At 42.2% G+C, this 18,856-nt stretch overlaps 1 long non-coding RNA gene across 1 annotated transcript in view; it reads left to right on the forward strand.

Annotated features, from left to right (window-relative positions):
• Positions 1 to 15,871, forward strand: part of LOC136019038 (uncharacterized) — a 108,215-nt gene extending 92,344 nt beyond the window's left edge. Inside the window, exon 4 of the long non-coding RNA XR_010614720.1 lies at positions 15,602 to 15,871. This is a non-coding gene — a long non-coding RNA (uncharacterized LOC136019038). The remainder of the gene's footprint in view (positions 1 to 15,601) is intronic.
• The last annotated feature ends 2,985 nt before the right edge of the window (positions 15,872 to 18,856 follow it).

Genomic DNA, 18,856 nt, shown 5'->3' on the forward strand with positions numbered 1-18,856 from the left:
AGGTTTCTGGAGAGTAAATTACAAGCAAAGGGAAAGAGAAAAGAATGGAAACACTACTCAAAATGCACAGGAATGTCAGTAAATTTTTTCCCTTCCTGGTCCTCCACTGACTCTCTGTCCGACCAGACTTTTTGCCTCATTCGTGTATGGCAGAAAGAGGTGAATCTGCCCTATAGCTTTGAAGGTGAGCAGACACTGGATGCCTACAGTTCTTCATGCCCATGCAGAGCAGATGCAAAATGCTCATTAACTACAATTAGCTGGGCTCTAGATTTCACATTCAATTACCACAAATTTGTAAAGGAAAAAATAGAATCCCACCAAAAAAGAAGAAAAAAACCCAAAAACCAACAAAACCCACAAGAAACACAAATTTACAGTCAGCCCCTTGAGAGGCTAGCTATTCCACACACACACATGCTAGTAAAACAGCCCTTTAAAGTTGTTGGTGCTGTCAGTTACAAGAGCAGCATTTAACATTTAATGGTTGGTTTTGGTCAGAGCTGTTACTTTTCATTGTTTGCTAGATTTGTTCCTTAAATTTGCTTGACTGTGCCATGCACTTCCTCTGGTTTTACTTTATGTTGTTCTTGGGGCTGAATGATGTTTTATTATTATTATTTTTCCCCCTTTGAAGACATATTACAAAATTATTTTCATTCTTCTTGCCATTGCATTGTCTTGTCATGTCTAATATTTACCTAGAGGGCAAGATGTCCCCATACAAGCACTCTAACAGTGCCAACTTGTTCTCTGTCTCCTAGCGTAAAGTCAATCACAAAGATCCCTAAGATGGTTGTTGGGCTAATTCGACTAGGCAGAAGACTCCAGAAAAAGCAGTGCCTGGTCTGCCAATGCTGTAGTCTTTATGAAAGTCTAGGGGAAAAGAGGAGTAAAGAGATACAAAGATGACTCAAGTGGTTTGCCTCTACTTATTTTCCATTCTAATAGGCTGGATTAGATATTCAATTAAAACAACGTAAAGTGAGGAAATCTTGCTGTGCATCTTGACCTTTTTTGTAAACTGGAACTCATTGCTGTGAATTGACCCCTTATTTGCCAGGTCTCTTTTAACCAAAAATTCAGGCAGCGAGAGGTTTTCACAAATGTTTGCCAGAGACCCTCTGCAATTCAGAACTTGTGACCAGCCAAGGAAGCCATATGATCCTGTGATCCCCAAAGTTCTTATTCCTGATATGGGTGGTCATAATCTTTATGGCAGGATTTTAAAGTCAGGGCAAGGTCATCTAGTTGTTGGGGTTTGTCATGGTTTAAACCCAGCCACACAGCTCATTCACTCACTCCCCATTTCTCCCTCTTTCTTTCTTTACCACCCCCCCCCACCCCACCCCCCCGCCAAGAGGGATGGGGAGGAGAATCAAGAGAATGTAACTCCCACAGGCTGAGATAAGAACAGCCCAGTAACTAAGGTATAACACAAATCACTGCTGCTACCACCAATGATAATAATGATAGGAGAAAATAACAAGGGAAGAAAATACGATACCACCACCAAACGAGTCCGACCCCCAGAAGAGAGCCCATGCCCTTCCAGGTAACTCCCAGTTACCTCTCTGGGCGTGACGTGCTGTGGTATGGAATACCTCTTTGGCTAGCTTGGGTCAGGTGTCCTGTCTCTGCTTCCTCCCAGCCTCCCCTTGTCCCTGGCAGAGCATGAGACTCACAAAGTCCTTGGTCAGAGTAAACATTACTTAGCAACAACTAAAAACATTGGTGTTATCAGCTCTGTTTCCAGGCTGAAAGTCAAAACACAGCTACTAAGGAGAAAAACTGACTGCTACTCCTAAACCCAGGACAGTATGCACCCCCTATTCCATACCGTTCATGTTATGCTCAGATCCCACATTTTCAATATACCGTCTCTCTTACACATATATACAGGGTTCATTTCCAGCTGAGAATGTGCACAACACATTTCTACGAAGGCCCCCAGCAGATTGCAGTGGACCCAGCAAACTGACCCTTCAGACACTGAGGGCACAGTCTTTACTTTCCCACATACTGAGTATCTTTTCTCTACCTAGCCAGATATTTCCTCAGCCAGACAATATTGACCTATAGGTATTTGAGTTCAATTTCCACTCCTATTACATGTTTCCTGGCATGTTTATAGTGCTTCTAATTAATTATTTGTAATTGCCTGTGTTTTTCTCCCCTTTTTCTTGCCTTTGTTTCTTGTTTCTCTCCCAGCCTTGGTTACAAGATTTTGCATCTCTTGAGGCTACCGGGGTAAAAGCCTATTAATAAATAATTAAGTGGCAAGGCTCCAGCGGTGTGGAGTCACATCTTGCCCTCACAGAGCTGTAGTCTCCATGGCGACTCACTGGTGTGGACTGAAATGATCTCTTTGAGAGGAGGCAGAGGAGGTTACACAGGGCAAAAACGTGTGAAGCTAAATTGTATTTTAAAAAATTAAAGGCACTGTTACATTGGCTGGTTCCCTAAATAATCCGGAAAAATTGAACCCTCCTATTGGCTCCATTCCATCAGCATCCCTCACTTCTGTCTGCCAACTACCCCGTGGTTTTGTTCTGGTCCAAAGCCTCCAGCATTGAGGCTTTTCCACCCTTTAGATGATCCCACCTGCCAGGCAGCCTCTTCCCAATAGTCAGTGCCCCTCTGACCTTCCTGATCTGCAGCAATCCTGCTAGCTGAACCAATGCAGCTTCAATCCCAGTGATGAGATTGATCCCTGAGAACAGTGAGCAACATTCACACCTGCTCCTCATTAAAGCCAGATTTTGAGAAGCTTTTGCTGTGCTTTTCTCCTTTTCTGGCAATATTCAGAGGCAGTTTCATGTGCTGGCACATGAAGTAGCCCTTCTATTTTTTTCCCATCGCATAATCCACCTCTAAGTATAGCAAAGACATTTCTTGCCCATTCAAAGCAGTAGTTTTCAAATGAAAAGCAGTTAGCTCAGCAGTTTCAGCATCTGTAAAACTATGTCCTTGTGCAGCCGTGTGATCTGAAACCCCCTTTGCCTGTTATCAGCTTTCCCTCTGCATTAGGAGCTACACTACTCACAAGCATCCTGATCCATGTATTTCAGCCAATATAATTTTCCCAAATCCCCACCTCTCCAATAACGTTTCCTGGGAACACGAGAGATTTTAAGCTCCTTGTAATGCCAAGGATGTGAATCACACTAATTGTCTCCCAAATTTCAGAAGCATTCTGGGCTTTCATTTCCTCTGCAAGCTTCTGGAGCATTTACATTAACTTTTGGCAGGTAAATGGTAGGGGGCCCAAATCATCCATCACGAAAAACTGCATTGAAAACACATCAAGTTAGGAATCATGACAGGTAGATCGGTCTCTGCTCTGAGAGAACGAAGGTTTAGATACCACAGCTCCCTTCTCCTCACAGGAGGACATGGTATGTAATCCCAGGTGCCTCACTCTTTCTAATCACTGCCAAGGGCAACCACTTGCTGGCTGCTCAGTGTCCATAGCCCCACATGGTGGCAAGACCGTCAGCTCCATGTTACTGTCAGTTTTCTTTAAGCTTCTAGGACAGGATCTGCTCGACAAAGAATGACTCTGGCCTTGCAGAACTGAAATCTGCGGCAAATTGGGTCTTCATAGAATCATAAAATAGTTAGGGTTGGAAAGGACCTCAAGATCATCTAGTTCCAACCCCCCTGCCATGGGCAGGGACACCTCACACTAAACCATCCCACCCAAGGCTTCATCCAACCTGGCCTTGAACACTGCCAGGGATGGAGTAGTCACAGCCTCCCTGGGCAACCCATTCCAGTGCCTCACCACCCTCACAGGAAAGAATTTCCTCCTTCTATCCAATCTAAACTTCCCCTGTTTAAGTTTTAACCCATTACCCGTTGTGTGTACAGCCCTAAGTTCAGCCTGGGAATGGGTCCGTTCCTTTTTGTTACCACTAAATCTCTGGGAAAAACTGTGAAATAGAAAAATCTCTCCCATCTCTGTTCATTGTCTTGCTTCTCCCCTTTTTCTTCTGTAGCAGAAACTAAAGAGGAGGTGAAAGATGGTTTAAGTGAGGTTACCACAGGGATAAAACAATACTTCAAGGAGTTTTAGAGCTGTTTCCATGCTGTTCTCCTGTAGCCACTGAGCAGGTTTTCAGAAATTGTTTCCCTGCCCTTTTCACCTTCACGCTCCTCAGTTCCCAACAGACTGAGGCCAGAGCAGAAGAGGAAAGTGGATTAACAGTGTTTTGTCTTCAGCAATCTGGCATCTTGTCCTTGCTTCCACACTTCTGATATTCACCAGTACCAGTGGGGAAAAAAAGCAAGTAATCTGAAATTCAGGGCTTGCTAAGGTAAAACAAAGAATAACTCTGTCAATTATGCTGATTCTGAGGATAAATGTTTGCTTTTTTTTCTTTTAAGCCTGCCTATGGATTCTAATACTGACTCGGGATTTAAAATAGCTCATCTATTTTTAAGTGATGTTGGCAACCTAATTTTGACTCAATAGTTCCATGATGAAGAAGGAGAAAAAGAGAAAAAAGAATAATTGCAAACCACAAAATAAGCAGAAATGGTTTCAGTGAGGTGTTTTGATCACCCCCGTGAGCTGTTTTCTTGCTGTGTTGTGCGTGACTGAAAATCAGAAAGTGAATCTGCCTATTAACAAATGGGAAGCTGACCAAACCAGTTTCATCAGACTGCAGTAAAGAGAGAACAAGGGGAAAATAAACTTAGGTGATTAGAATTATTTCCATGCTGACAAAGAGACTTTGTGAATGATATAGGAAAGGCTTCCTGATAAAGAAAATAGGAATTCAAATGCTTCGAATGGGGGGAAAGTTAAAGAGATTCCCACGGGTGGTGTCACAGACTGCCAGTAAACCAACAGCCTTTGGATCTGCTCCCAGGGCAGTCCCTGGGAAGGGACTCCATCTCTCCCCTGCACCGTAATCTGGTCTCTCTATATGCTGCTACTTGCTTTTTGGAGTAAATTGCAAACCTGCACGAGGGGTTGAATAAACAAATTACTGCCTGTGCCTGTGTGTTCATTAGAAAAAAAAACCCATGCTGATTGCTTGGCAGCCTGATATTTCATAATATCACAAAGGGTTCTGAGAGATGAACAGCTACAGCAAGCCCTTCATGGAAACCAATATCACCACCTGTGGGAAATGCAAAGATAACAGGCAATTGTGACTAAAAATGCAATTACTACAAGAGAGAAAGCTTCACTTTCCTCCATGTGCAGAGAAATCCATGAAAAGATGTTTTCATCCTAAGCCAAGAAGGCCTGAAGCTGAGCTTTATTCTGCTCTTAGAACCAGTAATAATCTCTTTCACCTATTAAGCATCACCCCCAGAAAAATGTATTCTTTTCTCTCTCACCCGGAAGGGTCTCCACTTCTAGACAATTATTTTGTCAGATGCAAAGAAATAAGATAAAGTAAATATTTGACTTTGTGTATTTAAAATTCCTGTTCTCTTTCATTTTTTTCTTTCTGTCTTTCAAGATCAGGTTTCTATAGCGAAATAAGTGTAGACAGTACAGAGTTTTCCAAGTTTTAAAACAAACCACCCTACATTTTAACCACAAGCACAACTTAAGAGAAGCGAAAGAGTACAAAAAGCAAGGTAAGCACATCCCGCACATTGTGGGATGGCTGGAGCTGGTAAAACTCTACATAAACCTCAGCCTTCTCTGTCACACTGCGTTTGCTGTTGTGTCCCTTGACCTGGCAGCTGATTGCTCTTACTTTAGGCAGAGAAGCTCAACCTCAAGAGGGTAAACGTTCCGATTTTCCCAACCAGAGACCAAAATATTGCCATGCAGGACCCACACATGCAGGGTATTGTGGCTTTGCAGGGTGAGGGGCTGCATCTCAAGGATAGACCATGGAAGATAGATGGGCTCAGGATCCACATGGAGCTGAAGAGCCACAGTGTGGCTGCTACCACTTTAACTAGCTATTTACTCCTACGTATTAGCCATTGGACTTCATCCTTTCACTAGTAGCTCCAGACCCAAGGGCTGGATTTGTACTCATCTGCAGCAAATCAAAATCAAACTCTTCTTCACTCAAGCTTTATTTGCACCAGTATTTAGAGTTGCAAAGGTGTTCTTTGGAAACAACCCCAGATCACAGAGGAGATTCCAAGAGGCAGGGGGAAGGGCAGTCAGACTTCAGGATTCTTTATTACTTTTAGGTTTGTGACCATGCAAAGCATGAGTATAAATTCCAAAGCTCTGCAGTCAGATCTCTGTTGGTAGATTCTCTGCACCATACACATTTCCCATAGCTTAGACGGAAATTGCAGAGGAAGTAGGAGCCATCTTCATGGCCTAGCATGAAGAGGGCTCTCTTGCATTATCTTTTTGCTGCAATTCCTCCAAATCCAACATGCAGACTTCCAAATACAGGGTGCCAGCCTTCTGTCTGCAAGTCAGTGTACAGTGTTGACCTCCCATGACTCGTGAGTAGGGTCAGCTAAGGAACACCTCCTTAAGGTTCAGTGGCTAGAGGTTCATGGTTTGGCAGAAGGGAGAAGGGCTCAGTGCAGCACATGCATCCTTGTCACACACTGTGCTGCTGCGTTCTTGGAAAGCCTTTTTGTTAAGAAGAAAATGGCTAAAAAATTGAAACTGTTACCCGAATCCGTCACTGACTCCAGTGCAGAGAATGAAACTATTGAAAAGTAGGTTCTTTCTTTCACGAGAGCACCACCAGAGGTGAGGAGCATTGCCACGAGTGAATTGCCTGGGAGCAGGGTCAGCTCCCCAAGGCTTCCTCAGGATGCTTTCAGGGTCAGCAATAACGACAGTAGAGAGGGCAGCAAGATCAGGGCATGGCAGGTGAATCAAAAGAAGAACCAATTTTCCAATCTGTTTTAAAGGTATTATATTAGCTTGGGTAGTTGGTACGGCTCAGCAAAACCCAGGGACTACACCTTTGGTAGGCTGCGAATAACAGATTATCGTCGTTTTACAACAGCTACAAATCATGGCAGTGCCATTACATCTAGTGGGAAAACACAGCTGCTTTCTGAGCAAATAACGGTCCTTTGATAGGCAGCTCCCTGACTTAGGAGAGATCTGACAGTGTATAAAGCCTTTCAGCAAGGAAACTGCTGTAAATCTTGCCCAGGCAGGCTGAAGTATCTGAAGAAATACTTATACCTCACTGATCACTGAGCCTTAGACTTGTGATAAGACAGAAATCATTCCCATCTGATCCACTAGCCTGTGAGATATGAATCAAAGAGTCTATGCCCTGTCCTGAGCTGACATGATGTATCAGCATAACAAAAACCTTCATCAGTCTGACACCTCTGTTGGCAGTCTCAGGAGAGGAAAAGAGAGGGGTGATACAGTCCAGGCTGCTCTCTGGTTCCTCCAGGGCAAAGCTGAACCTTGCTGGCAAGGTGAGGAAACCCCTGCTAGTGATACCCTGCTCAACCTACCTGATTTTAGTAGCATCAATCCCATCAGATAAGTGCTTTGCACAGAACCAGGCTCACTGCTTCTGCCTTTGGCATCAGCAGCCACAGATGGTGGAGTTATAAAGTTTGAGTGAAGAATACCCAGTTTTATGCTCTCAATAAAAAATACAAACCGCCTTTCCCAGTGTAAGATCTTTAAGCATACAGCAGCTTTCAGTTCACCTTTCACACCTGAAACAGTGCATGCAACTATACAAAGCAGACACAGCCCTTTCTCTTGAGTTTTGAAATAAGATGTCATCCACACTGTACTGCATTTCCCCAGGGTCCCTGGTGTTGTTACTATCCTGACAGACACAGCCACCCAAGTGGCACTTATTCTGACCTTATACACACTGACACAGAAATGCCTTTAAGACAACGTTTTATCTCCGAGGTGCTGCACATTCACACACGCACACATACACACAGAATTATGTCAGCCATTTAAGTAATCCCTGCTCAGCTGTCTTTTAAAATGCTTCTTTCGTCTTTCTGTAACCAAGGGCTTTAATATTCAAACGTTCATGAGCACCAGCTTTATTAAAATTAGGGCTTGGGGAAATAGTTTCGAATAGGAGAAACGAATATTACCCAACCTTTTAAAAGATGCTAATTAATGGAGTTCTAAAGCCCAGGGAGGCCATTTGATGGAGCAGAGATTCTTCTACTAGGCAGATTTGTAACTTAGTGGTTCAAGTGGCAGAGGTGGAAATAAGAGATGGGTAAAATAAAATGCAAGTAGGTTAAGAAGAACAATCCTCCAGGTATCAGGAGGACTCCAGAGTTTAGTTCTGTGCCAGCGATTTGATTTGTCTGCCTACAAGCTCTATGCATGAAGACTTTTTTCAGGTCCTGACACAAAAAGTCCTTGTCTCTTCCCTGATAGATCTGCCCTGTGCTGGGAACAAAAAAGTGTAACCCACACAGACAGCAGTGGCTGCCAACTGAGATTGTGCTGCAGGAGTCACCAGGGAACTTGTTTAAAGATGAACCTAATCTCAGGGGTACCTGGGCATATTCATATACAAGTGCACAAGGAAAGAGCTTTGCACTGGGGAGTAGCAGAGACACACAAGAAGGGTCAGAGCTTTTCATGCTGGCTTTTTTTATGGTTATTTCACTCGAGTGTGTAAAATCAGGGGAGCCTCCGCAGCTCCCCTAGATCCTGCTTAGCACTTCTACTCTCAGCAGAATAACTTAATTCATACCTGGACCACAAAGTACAGGTACTAATGTCCTACTTTTTTCTCCCTCTCTCCTGCTCCCCCCTTCTGTCCTGTTCTTCTCCCCATGCACAGATATAACCCTGGGTCAAGAACTGAAAATACTCCATGGACTAGAAGAATAGATTCTTTTGGTGGCCCTATGTACATGCATACCAACTCCAGCTTTGTAGCAGAAAAGTTACCTTTGAAGTATGACAGTGATTTGTAGCTGGAATTTCAGTCAGAGGCTCTTTTTTACTGATGCAGTTCTTGCTAGGTCAGTTGCTGTAAAAAAGCCAGGGTGGACTGATGATTTGAAAGCCATTGATCCAAAAACAAAACTGTGAAAGGAAAAGGGGGCAGGAGGGACAGGTACTGGGAAAACCCTCCTTTCCAGCCTACGCTAGCACTCAGTGTGTCCTGGGAGGAAGGAGCACTGCATTTTAGAAGCACAACTGCCCCCCGCAACTGTTGCTGGGTGATTAATTTCACAGGCAGGGCTTGCTGACCCTTTTCTGCTGTATTTAATCCATCACTAGGACCTCAGACCTCCAAGATATGCCAATTCAGCAAGAGGATGAGGGAAGTTACCTGTATTCTGTTTCATCCAGGTGGGAGCTCTGTCGTTGTCCTCCTTGCCTGCTTCTTTTCCCCTCTGAACCCACTTGCTGAGTCAGGCAGATTGCATGTGGCTGTTGGTAGTTGTGTCGCAATAGTGCCAGGAGGTGCTGTGGAGAGCAGTGCCTTTGTATGCCATTCACCAACTTCAGATGAGAAAGGATAATTTATCATCCAGAGATAATCTCAGCCTGGGGAAAATAATAGGAAGAAAAAGGACAAATGAGAGAATCAATAAGGAGCCAACCACAGCCTCAAACAACTAGACGTTCGCATGTGCTTGCCTTGTGCTTTCATTTGCTATTCTACAAATAATAGAGAGACCAAATACCAGCCCTCGCCCTCCTCCTTCAAGTGCCAAAGAGATGGCACTTTAAGTGGTAACCCCCAACCCATCCGATGTCCAAGCTGAGGCTAGATAGCTTCACCCTTTGCTGGACCCAGATCCCAGCAAGGACAAGAAAAGGAAGCTTTTAAAGGGTCCTGGGAAGCAGAAGCCTGGTTACAGCTTTCAGAGGGCTGGTTGGGGTAAAACACTCGGAAACATTCCCATTAACATGAAACACATTAATTCCATCCCTAGCAACTTCTGGGTCCTGCTGGCATCATGACAAAAGCGGGAGAAACAGAAGGTAACCAAAAGTGAAGGCAGAGAGATAAGCAGCTTTACGGACATGAAAGAAATAAAGCCTTCCTTGTCACTTCCTGGACTCAACCAGTGCTCAGGTTGTCTTCTCACCATCTAAAATGAGCACTAATCCCATCCTCCTGACCTGTCTACAGGAAGACTCCAGATACTGTTATCCAACCTGCCTTTCTGAAGGAAATTAAGGCAACAACAACCGCAATGGAGCAATCTATAGCAATGTACAAATGGAGCTCAGGGGCTCAGCCCTCTCAGCTGAGACTTTCACTGCCCTAATGAACTAGTTCATGATTGATTTTGCATTTTCAAGCTGTCATTGTCTCTTTTTAATTCCCAAACCAAATACTCCTAGTTCAAAGTAAATTCCCTACATTTTCCTGGTTATTCTTCGAAAGTCTCCAGAGTGCCATTTGCTGGAGAAGGCACCTGAATAAGTACAGGGCAAAGGCCATTTAAGTCTGTAAAAATCCCTTAATGTTTCTGAGGTGGCTGAAATCCAGGCACTTCAGTTGTGCAGCTGAGGCCTCTTTCTGTAATGGGACCCTGTTTCGATTGACCAGCATCTGAATTAAGGTTTAGACATTTGACCTTAGCTTGAAGACTTCAGTCTGTCCTGTGGAACATTGTCTCCTTCTGTTGGTGGTATTGTGACCACAGACCTCACATTAGCTCAGTGCAATCTGTTTACATGACATTAATTTGCACAGGGGGTGGTGTACCACTGCTGCCTTTTGCTGGTGAACCTTGGCTAAGGAATCCCCTTTGGCTGATGCAGTAAAAGCTTAAGATATTTGAAGCAAGAAGATCTGATGTTTTGGATTAAACATGAGGTCATAGAGGCTTAATATGGCTTAATATGTTATTGCACATCAGCAGGGTGAATGTACCTGTCCATATATATGCTCTTTGCCTAGAGCTAATGCAAAATAATATGATGTAGCTTCACTTTGTTTCACTGTCAGCTAAGTTAAATTGCATTATTCTATCTTCTTCACAAGCCAAGAACGTGTGCCCAAATTGCTACCTCAGCTCTTCTGATGTTTGGTAACTTGCTAAGTTGCTCTCTCTTGATCATATGTCAGAGCCTGAAGACCTTCACAGCTGTCATGAAGTCCTTGGAGTCCTGGTTTTGTTACCCTTGGATGTGTTCTTATGTACAGAGACTTGTGGCTTGCACATAGCACAGGGGGGGTCTACCCAGATTTTTTTACATGGCATGTGACAGGTTGAATGCTTCTTAGTGATCAGGAAAACCAGCGTACACCTCCCAGGAGACCAGCACTTCCTGATTCAAGTCCTTTCACAAGAATTAAAAATAAAAGAAATCAAAACTGAAAAGGGATTTTAAAGAAAAAGGTTCTGTCAAATCCCTGGTATCTGCAAAGCCATAAATAAGGGAGATATTTTCTACGTTCATAGAACTTCATCGTTTTCAGAAAGCTATTGGGAGGAACGGCATGAAAAAAATGCTGTCTGTTTCTCTAGTAGAATACAGATTGACCCTCCTAAATGAAGACAGTTGGCAAGAATGATCTGATCTGAGACAGAGAAACAGAAAAAAAATCAGACTTTAAATGAATTTATCTTTTAAACTTCTGTCTCAGCTCCAGCAGCCTGCCATAAAGAAAATGAAATGCAAACTGGAAGCACGGGTTTGTTCTAATAAATGCAGGGCGAAAGATAAAGCTAACAAGTATATTTGTTTCCCTACTAATCCCTCTTCATTATAGGACATAGCTGTTTTGCTTAATGGTCACAAATGACTCCAGTATGAACTCAAACAAAAGGAGGTTTCTCTTCTGCTTGGAGATTAAATCATTTGTAAAAATATTTCAAGTGCAGTCGGCATCAACAAAGTCAAATAAAACCTCTGTCTCACACAAGCAAAAATTTACCATAGCGAGTATCTTTCTATGACAACTGGTAAGAGGTAATTTTTCCCTGGAGCCAACTTCCATTGGATCAGTAATGCTCCAGTCTATAGCAGAGGGAGTTTGCGTTAGGATCTGTGTACCAGCACACATAATAATGAATCACACCCTACATTGATTTAGTAAACCAATAGGTTTTATTAACTCAACAATGAGATTAAAATGGATTAAAACAGAAGAGGGGCTCCAGCAGTTCCACAGTACTGAGCAGCAGCACAGAGCTGTAAAATCTGCCTGAGAATAAAGCAAATTAGGTCAAGCAGAGCTGCTTTGCTACTGGTACCCAAGTGGGCAGTTTTAAAGCCATGAATACTTCTCCACTCCATTATCCCCAGCCAAGGTTTGCGCCTGTCCTATTAGTTTCAGCACATTCAGGATGCGTCACCACCCTCCTGCAGGAGCTTCTTTGGGAGTCCTTTGGTGCAAACCAGTGTTTTTCAACCCACCGATCCAAGGAGGCCTGAGGGTCTGTGGGCTGTTTCTAAAGGATCTGCAGTGGGCAGCTATGAATCTTGCAAAGCTGCAAAGCTGCTGGTGGTAGGCTCAGAATCTGCACATGGAAAGCAAGTAGGTTTTAGAGGCCAACAAATTTAAAGAGGTTGAAAAACACTGCATATAACTTGCCCTAGCGTCTCGGGAGTATGTAGGATAGCCTCCCATTTTGCCTTACCAAACCACCTGCCCAAATCCTTGGATTCAAAATGAATCTTACTGGAAATTCACATTAGTGCCTGGGTGGCTCTGAACCCAGCCCTGTAAAGGCCAGTTTTGTAAGAGCTGACTTGTGGGGTATGGAAGCATAGAAGACAGGGCTGGAGAAGACCCCAAGGAAGTATCTAGTCCTCCCCCTGAGCTAGTAAAACTTAATGAATATTTAATTGCTTTAGTATGTTTGGGGGGTTTCATAAATTGTGTGCAATCATTGAGTTATGCCATACATACACAATAAAATTAAGCAAATATTCAATGTCTCTTCACAGATGAAGCCAAAATAAATCTAATTCTCCCTTCCTGAGTTAATCCACCATGAACAAGTCAATCAATAACCACCCTTGTATGCCATCATCCACCCACCTCACTCCTTCCCACCTCCTCCTGTTATCCGGGAGAGGTTTGATTTAAAGTGCCAATAACTATCCTCACAATCACTGTAATTATGACATTCAGTGTTATTGCTATTTGTTATTAGATCAGTAAAGGAAATCCTTTTTTCTGTCTGTGGGAATTTGCAAGATTCTGAAATGGTTTTCCCCTGTTCTGGATTCATCAGTGTTTGTGAACCAATAATCTGAAAAAAGTACAGATCAGATCAATGCACAATTCATTTAAATACTCTGAAAGCCTTTCATTTAGATGGTTGCGAGCTTTCTGAAATAAAAACATAATTAACTTAGCTGTTGAAAATGAGGAAATAAGATGGTTTTGCCACTTAAAAAAATTATAGTTTCTTCAAATGAAGAAATTAATTTCAGCTGAGCTCCTCAACGAAAAGTTTGCATTGACTTGCTGACATTCGCGAACAGAGAAAACATTTAATCCGATAATTGTCATCTTACAATTTACTATTGTAAGTTTACAGAACATATACAAAGTTGCATAAGAAGTTATTGCTGATGTTCACAAAAAGGAAAAAAAGAATGGCCTGAAGGAGTCAGGCACAATCAGGGATTTAGAATCTGAAACTTTTTAGATATTTTTGATATCATCTCAGCCTTTGGGTCACACAGAAGTGACCTCTAAATCTGTAGCTCTAAGAGAGCTTTCCAGGGCTCTCAGGATTTTATTCTAAGATATATACATGCTTATTTTCATATGGTTATAAAAATCCTTATGCATCATTTTAACTCTGAAGGTGTTTATTTAGAATGAATCTGATCATATTACTTTTAACCTAGTTTTGTCAGGTTTAGTCAAGTGCTGTTTGTCTTGGATATTTCGAATCCAGCCTCTCAAGCACGGGCTCTGATACAGAGTTGACTTATCATAGAGTTCAATCTGTGAACTTGGCAATTACATGAGCAAGTGACTCATGCCTCAGTTCATGTTTGTCTTTCAGCTCAGACACATTTGTCTTGAGAAAAGCTGTGGAAATAATTGCTTTTGGGGGGTTGGAGGCAATTCTGATTGTACAAGAATGCTATAAACCACATTCAAAACTTGATGTCACCTTCCTTTACAATCCTGCTTTAAAAAGGTTGTATCTTAAGAGGTTTTCTTCTCACTTTTGGCATCTTGAACTTCTCTGACCCTTTGTCTTTGTCTCTTCACTCTAAAACCTTGAGGCATGTAACATCTTTAAGCCATTAACTGTCATTTCTCCACAGATGCCTGACTATGTTACCTTTGGTCTAGCTCTAGCCAGATGATTTTGTCTGTATAAAGCAGTTATAAGAAGCCTCAGCCACAGCAGCAGCTGTGGAAGGAGAGCCTGCAGACCACTGGTTTAACCACCCATAGAGGCATTTATTGACGGCTGCACCGGCAGCTCCAAGAGCCAACAGGAAGTCCATCATCTTGAAGAGTATTTATGAGTCCTGAAGATTTAAGGATGTGTGTGGCAAACTGGCTCAGTTCCTGCCTTTGTAAAAAGGGGGTGATCCACTAAAGTCCATTACAGAAAGAGGGTGGCAATCAGCTAATATATTCTACTAGAAGCACTGGAGAAAGTCACTGTGGCATAGCTGGCTTCAGTATAGTGAGGCTGAAAATACCATAATGCAAGGAAAAGCTGTGTAACTGAAAAGGAGATAAAAAGAAGTTCATAAAATATGGTTCCCAAAGAAATTAAGTAAGCTGAGAAGAGGAAAATGACATGAAGCTCCAGGTTGAGCATTTCCTTACCCTGATACCCTGCTGCCATGTTAACATGGGTGTTCAACATAGCGTTATGTGGGAGCATTTGCCTCGGGTGAAGAACAGCAATTAGAGTACTTCCAATGTACCGTTTATTTCTCCTTAAGCTATCTGAATTGTCCTCTGTTGGATAAAAAAGGCCAATTATATTAAGATGTTTTTAACCCTGCTCCAAGTGATTGGAGGAAAGGGGAATATTTCGGAACATACCTGCAAAGTTTGTGGGAGCAGCCTGGGGAAAATTGTTCCAACAAATGTCTGGTTCATATCTAGGTTCTCCAGATGGCATCAATATATCATAAAGAGCCAAAGAGAGCCTTCCGGAATGCAAATTGCTATTCACATTTTACCTAATTTATGCAAATTAGCTCATTCAGTCTTCCACCTAATCCTCTCTGGAGTTACTCCAAGGTTTGAAAGGAAAGATATTCTTCTTGCAAAATATGTATGATCCATATTAATTGCTTCTGATGGAGATGAGTGGGATGGACAGCTATTCCAGCAGTTAGTACTTTAATCACTTCACCTCAGCAGCAGCCCTGCCTTAGGTGAACAGACCCTGACTGTCTGTCCCCATTGCTAATGAAAAACTGTAAATGGCTGCATATTTGGATGCTCCCAATGGGCGCTGCCAGGAAGGCATATTTCAGGAAGGAGCCCATCCACATTGAGCAGGGTTGAGAACGCTGGTGTTTAGGTAGATCTTATATGCAGTAGCCCAAATCATGGCTACCCAATCTGGGAAGAAGGCTGCAGGAGCGGGATGCGGCTTAGTGATGGAGATGCGTGGATTGCCCCAGGGATGCTGGGCTTTGCACAGGAATGTGGTGGCAGAGCTGTGAGAGGGGTCAGACTGAGCTATGATGAGATGTGTTGAATGTACCTTCTCACCCCCCTAGGAAGGTGGAGAGGCAGCAGTAGTGGAGGCGAAAGGAAGGAGTCATCACAGCATCTCTACTGGACTGACCAGAGGCACTGGAATACACTGTGACCCTTCTGACCAATGGACTTCAACATATCCTGAACCCAGCTAGAATGAGCAAGAGGCACTGGTGTGCTCCAGCACCCTTCCCCACTCCATCCTGAATCAGAAGAGGATTTGTTAAACAATGAATGGAAAAAGCAGAAGATAATTGAGTTAGGAAGTCTCTCAAAATTATCCGCTTATTATGAAGTGATTAAAATATGTTTGGGCATATTGACTTTAGTCTGTCCTTGTTTTAATATGTATGTGTTATCTTGAATAACTGTTCTTTAGCCACACACTGGTATTTATGGATTTCTTATCCTTGTCTCTTGTGTCTGGATGGCTGTGATGAGATACAGAGATAAAATAGAAAGACTAGTTCTGAAATCAATGAATTAGAGATTTAAGACATTGATATTTCGTTGCTTATCTCTCTAGAGATAAGAGATTATTATGCAAACAGTAAAATGTATTGTGCCATTTTGTTGTACCTGACAGGCCTCAGAATAACTCACAGATTGGGTTTTGTCAGGATCAAGCGAGAGCATATAGCAACCTATTACACCTGTACCTGAAGCCACTCAAATCCGGGTGGCTGAAGCCTATGTTAGGTGTCACAGATGAGAATTGGGCCTGGTTTAGATGTACTTTACCGATATCACCCAAGCCTATAACACACTTGGCCCAAAGGTGAACCTGCATCACATTACACAATCCTTTTGCATTATCTGCTTCCCAGACCAAGGGAAGGCCATTGGCTGATGTTTTTCAACAGATACTTTTTTTCCTATAGCACTGTCAGTAACGAGTTTCCTTTTGCCATCAGGAAAGCTTGTCTCTGAAGCATTTTGAATTGACATTGCAGATACATTTCTTTTGTGTAAGGTCTGCAGGAAAACACTGAAGCAAGCAGTTGGTGACTTTCAAGAAATATATATTTTTTTTCTCCTCTATAGAGGGATTTTCTGACAACACCTGAGGCAGGAACATCACTGCACCGCACTGTATAGCTATATTTATATAACCCAGCTGATGTTGCCTGCTGCATTTCAGAGGGATCCTTAAGGTTACAAGGTGCAAGAAGGTGGGAAGAACCTTCTTTGTCCTCCCACTATGCATAATGGTGGGTTTTTTTAATGTAAGTAATATTAGAGCAGAGTACATTACAGTAATTTCCAGGTTATATCACCTCAAGTAGAGTTTTGAACACAATAGTTTGATCATTTTGAAGTAAAAAAATTGCTATAAAGTATATAATTTGTATAAAACCTCAGAAAGTTGCTTGTTCAGACCTCCTCTTCAGCAAGGTGATTATATATGGGTATCCAGGGACAAATTGCACACTTTTCAGCAAAAGCTGTTACTCATTGCAGTGTAAGGAAGAAGTTCTTTCCTGTAAAGGTGGTGAGGCACTGGAATGGGTTGCCCAGGGAAGTTGTGAATGCTCCATCCCTGGTGGTGTTCAAGGCCAGGTTGGACAGAGCCTCAGGTGGCATGGTTTAGTGTGAGATGTCCCTGCCCATGGCAGGGGGCTGGAACTGGATGATCTCAAGGGCCTTTCCAACCCTGACTGTAGTATGATTCTATGATTCATGAGCTGAACGTAGTCAGTCAGAGCAATACCCAGTCTTAAACTGCTTGGAAAGCACCCTTCATCAAATTAGCTTTAAAGGGACTTAGAAAGGAGCCTTAAAAGGAAGATGGTTAAGTGGATCTTCATCAATTTCTAAACTGATTTTCTTGAATCAATGCAATTTTTAACTGCTGCCAAGCCACACTTCTTTAAAAGCTGCAGACACTTCCACAAAACAGATCTCAGCACCTCCCTTTTCCAGGGTTTAGGACTTGGTCCAACAAATCACTTAAGCTTGGGCTTAAATTTAAGTACATGAATACCTCATTAACATCAAGGAGACTATGTTAACTAAAGAATATGTGTAAAGTGCTTTGCTGGACTGTGGCCGCAGATACTACAATCATTGTTGCTAGGTAAAAATGTAAGCCAGACAAAGTGTTTCCGCAAGAGGATAGTATGATCTGGAGAATTACTTGACAACAGAAAACTCTGAGAGCAGGAAAATGATTGACTGATTATTTTTCCAATTCATGGGAACCCATGGGAGCATCTAAATCAACTCCTCCTGAATGCTGCAGGGTGACTTCAGACCAGTGATTAGAGCCAAGTGAAATGTTTTGATTGAGAATAAATTAATTCAAAAGCACTGTTTTGGCTAAATGGAAATCTTTTCCTGACCTATTTTGATTTCCTCTAATTTTTCATTTCCAAAGAAAATCCCAAATGAAAATTTTTAAGCTTTATGGATGTTTTTAAGCTAATGTACGTTTCCCTTTTTTTATCTGTGGAAGAGAGTACTTCTTAAATGAATGTGTGCTAAAAAATCCAAAGAGAAGAACACATTTTTAGCAATGTCACACTAGGAAAAAAGATTTTTAAGGTTGTGGGATTTATTTGAAAGGATTGTGTTTGGCGGTTTTTTTTTTTTTTTCTTTTTTCTTCTGTTGGAAATATAACAGCTTAAAAAAAATACTTTATTTTAAATATGGCAAATTTTTGTCAAGGAAAAAAAATGAAAGAACTTGAGTGAAATGAAGGACAAATGGCCTCTGTTCTACATCTCACAAAATAAACTTTTTTATTCCTCACTAGCTCTCGCAGTTATCTAAAGCTATTGAACTGGGAATTCTCACCTTCAAAGAACTGCAAGGAGACAACAATTTGCAAATAAAGAGTTTTTCCTGTCCCAAATTGAAAGGGAGGGGTTTTTTTTTTCCACAGGTTCAAACAGTTTTGTGATCAGACTTTTTTCTTTCCAAAATCACAGAATAACCAATTCCTGTTATCATTGTATTATTGTATTTTATGCTACAAAGACATAGGAAAATAACACATAGGCTAACATCACTGCATGCATGTCTTTGGGAGATTCTTCCTTCAAGCACTGTTTCCCCACAAAGTCAATGAACCAAAGAATGGGCTTATGCCACAGTGATCCTGTTGTAAGATCGTATGTAACAATATTCCCCTTGCTTGCCTTGTGCTTATACTCATATCAGAAATCACTGCTCATGGTGACACCCTCATTTCCTAGAGATGGAACTCATCCTCACCCCAGTGGCCTTTGCTTAGTACCAAGTACCCCAGCACTATTCAATCAACCACGATTGT

This window comes from Lathamus discolor, chromosome 8, assembly GCF_037157495.1.
Source record: "Lathamus discolor isolate bLatDis1 chromosome 8, bLatDis1.hap1, whole genome shotgun sequence".
Classification (NCBI taxonomy): Eukaryota; Metazoa; Chordata; class Aves; order Psittaciformes; family Psittacidae; genus Lathamus; species Lathamus discolor.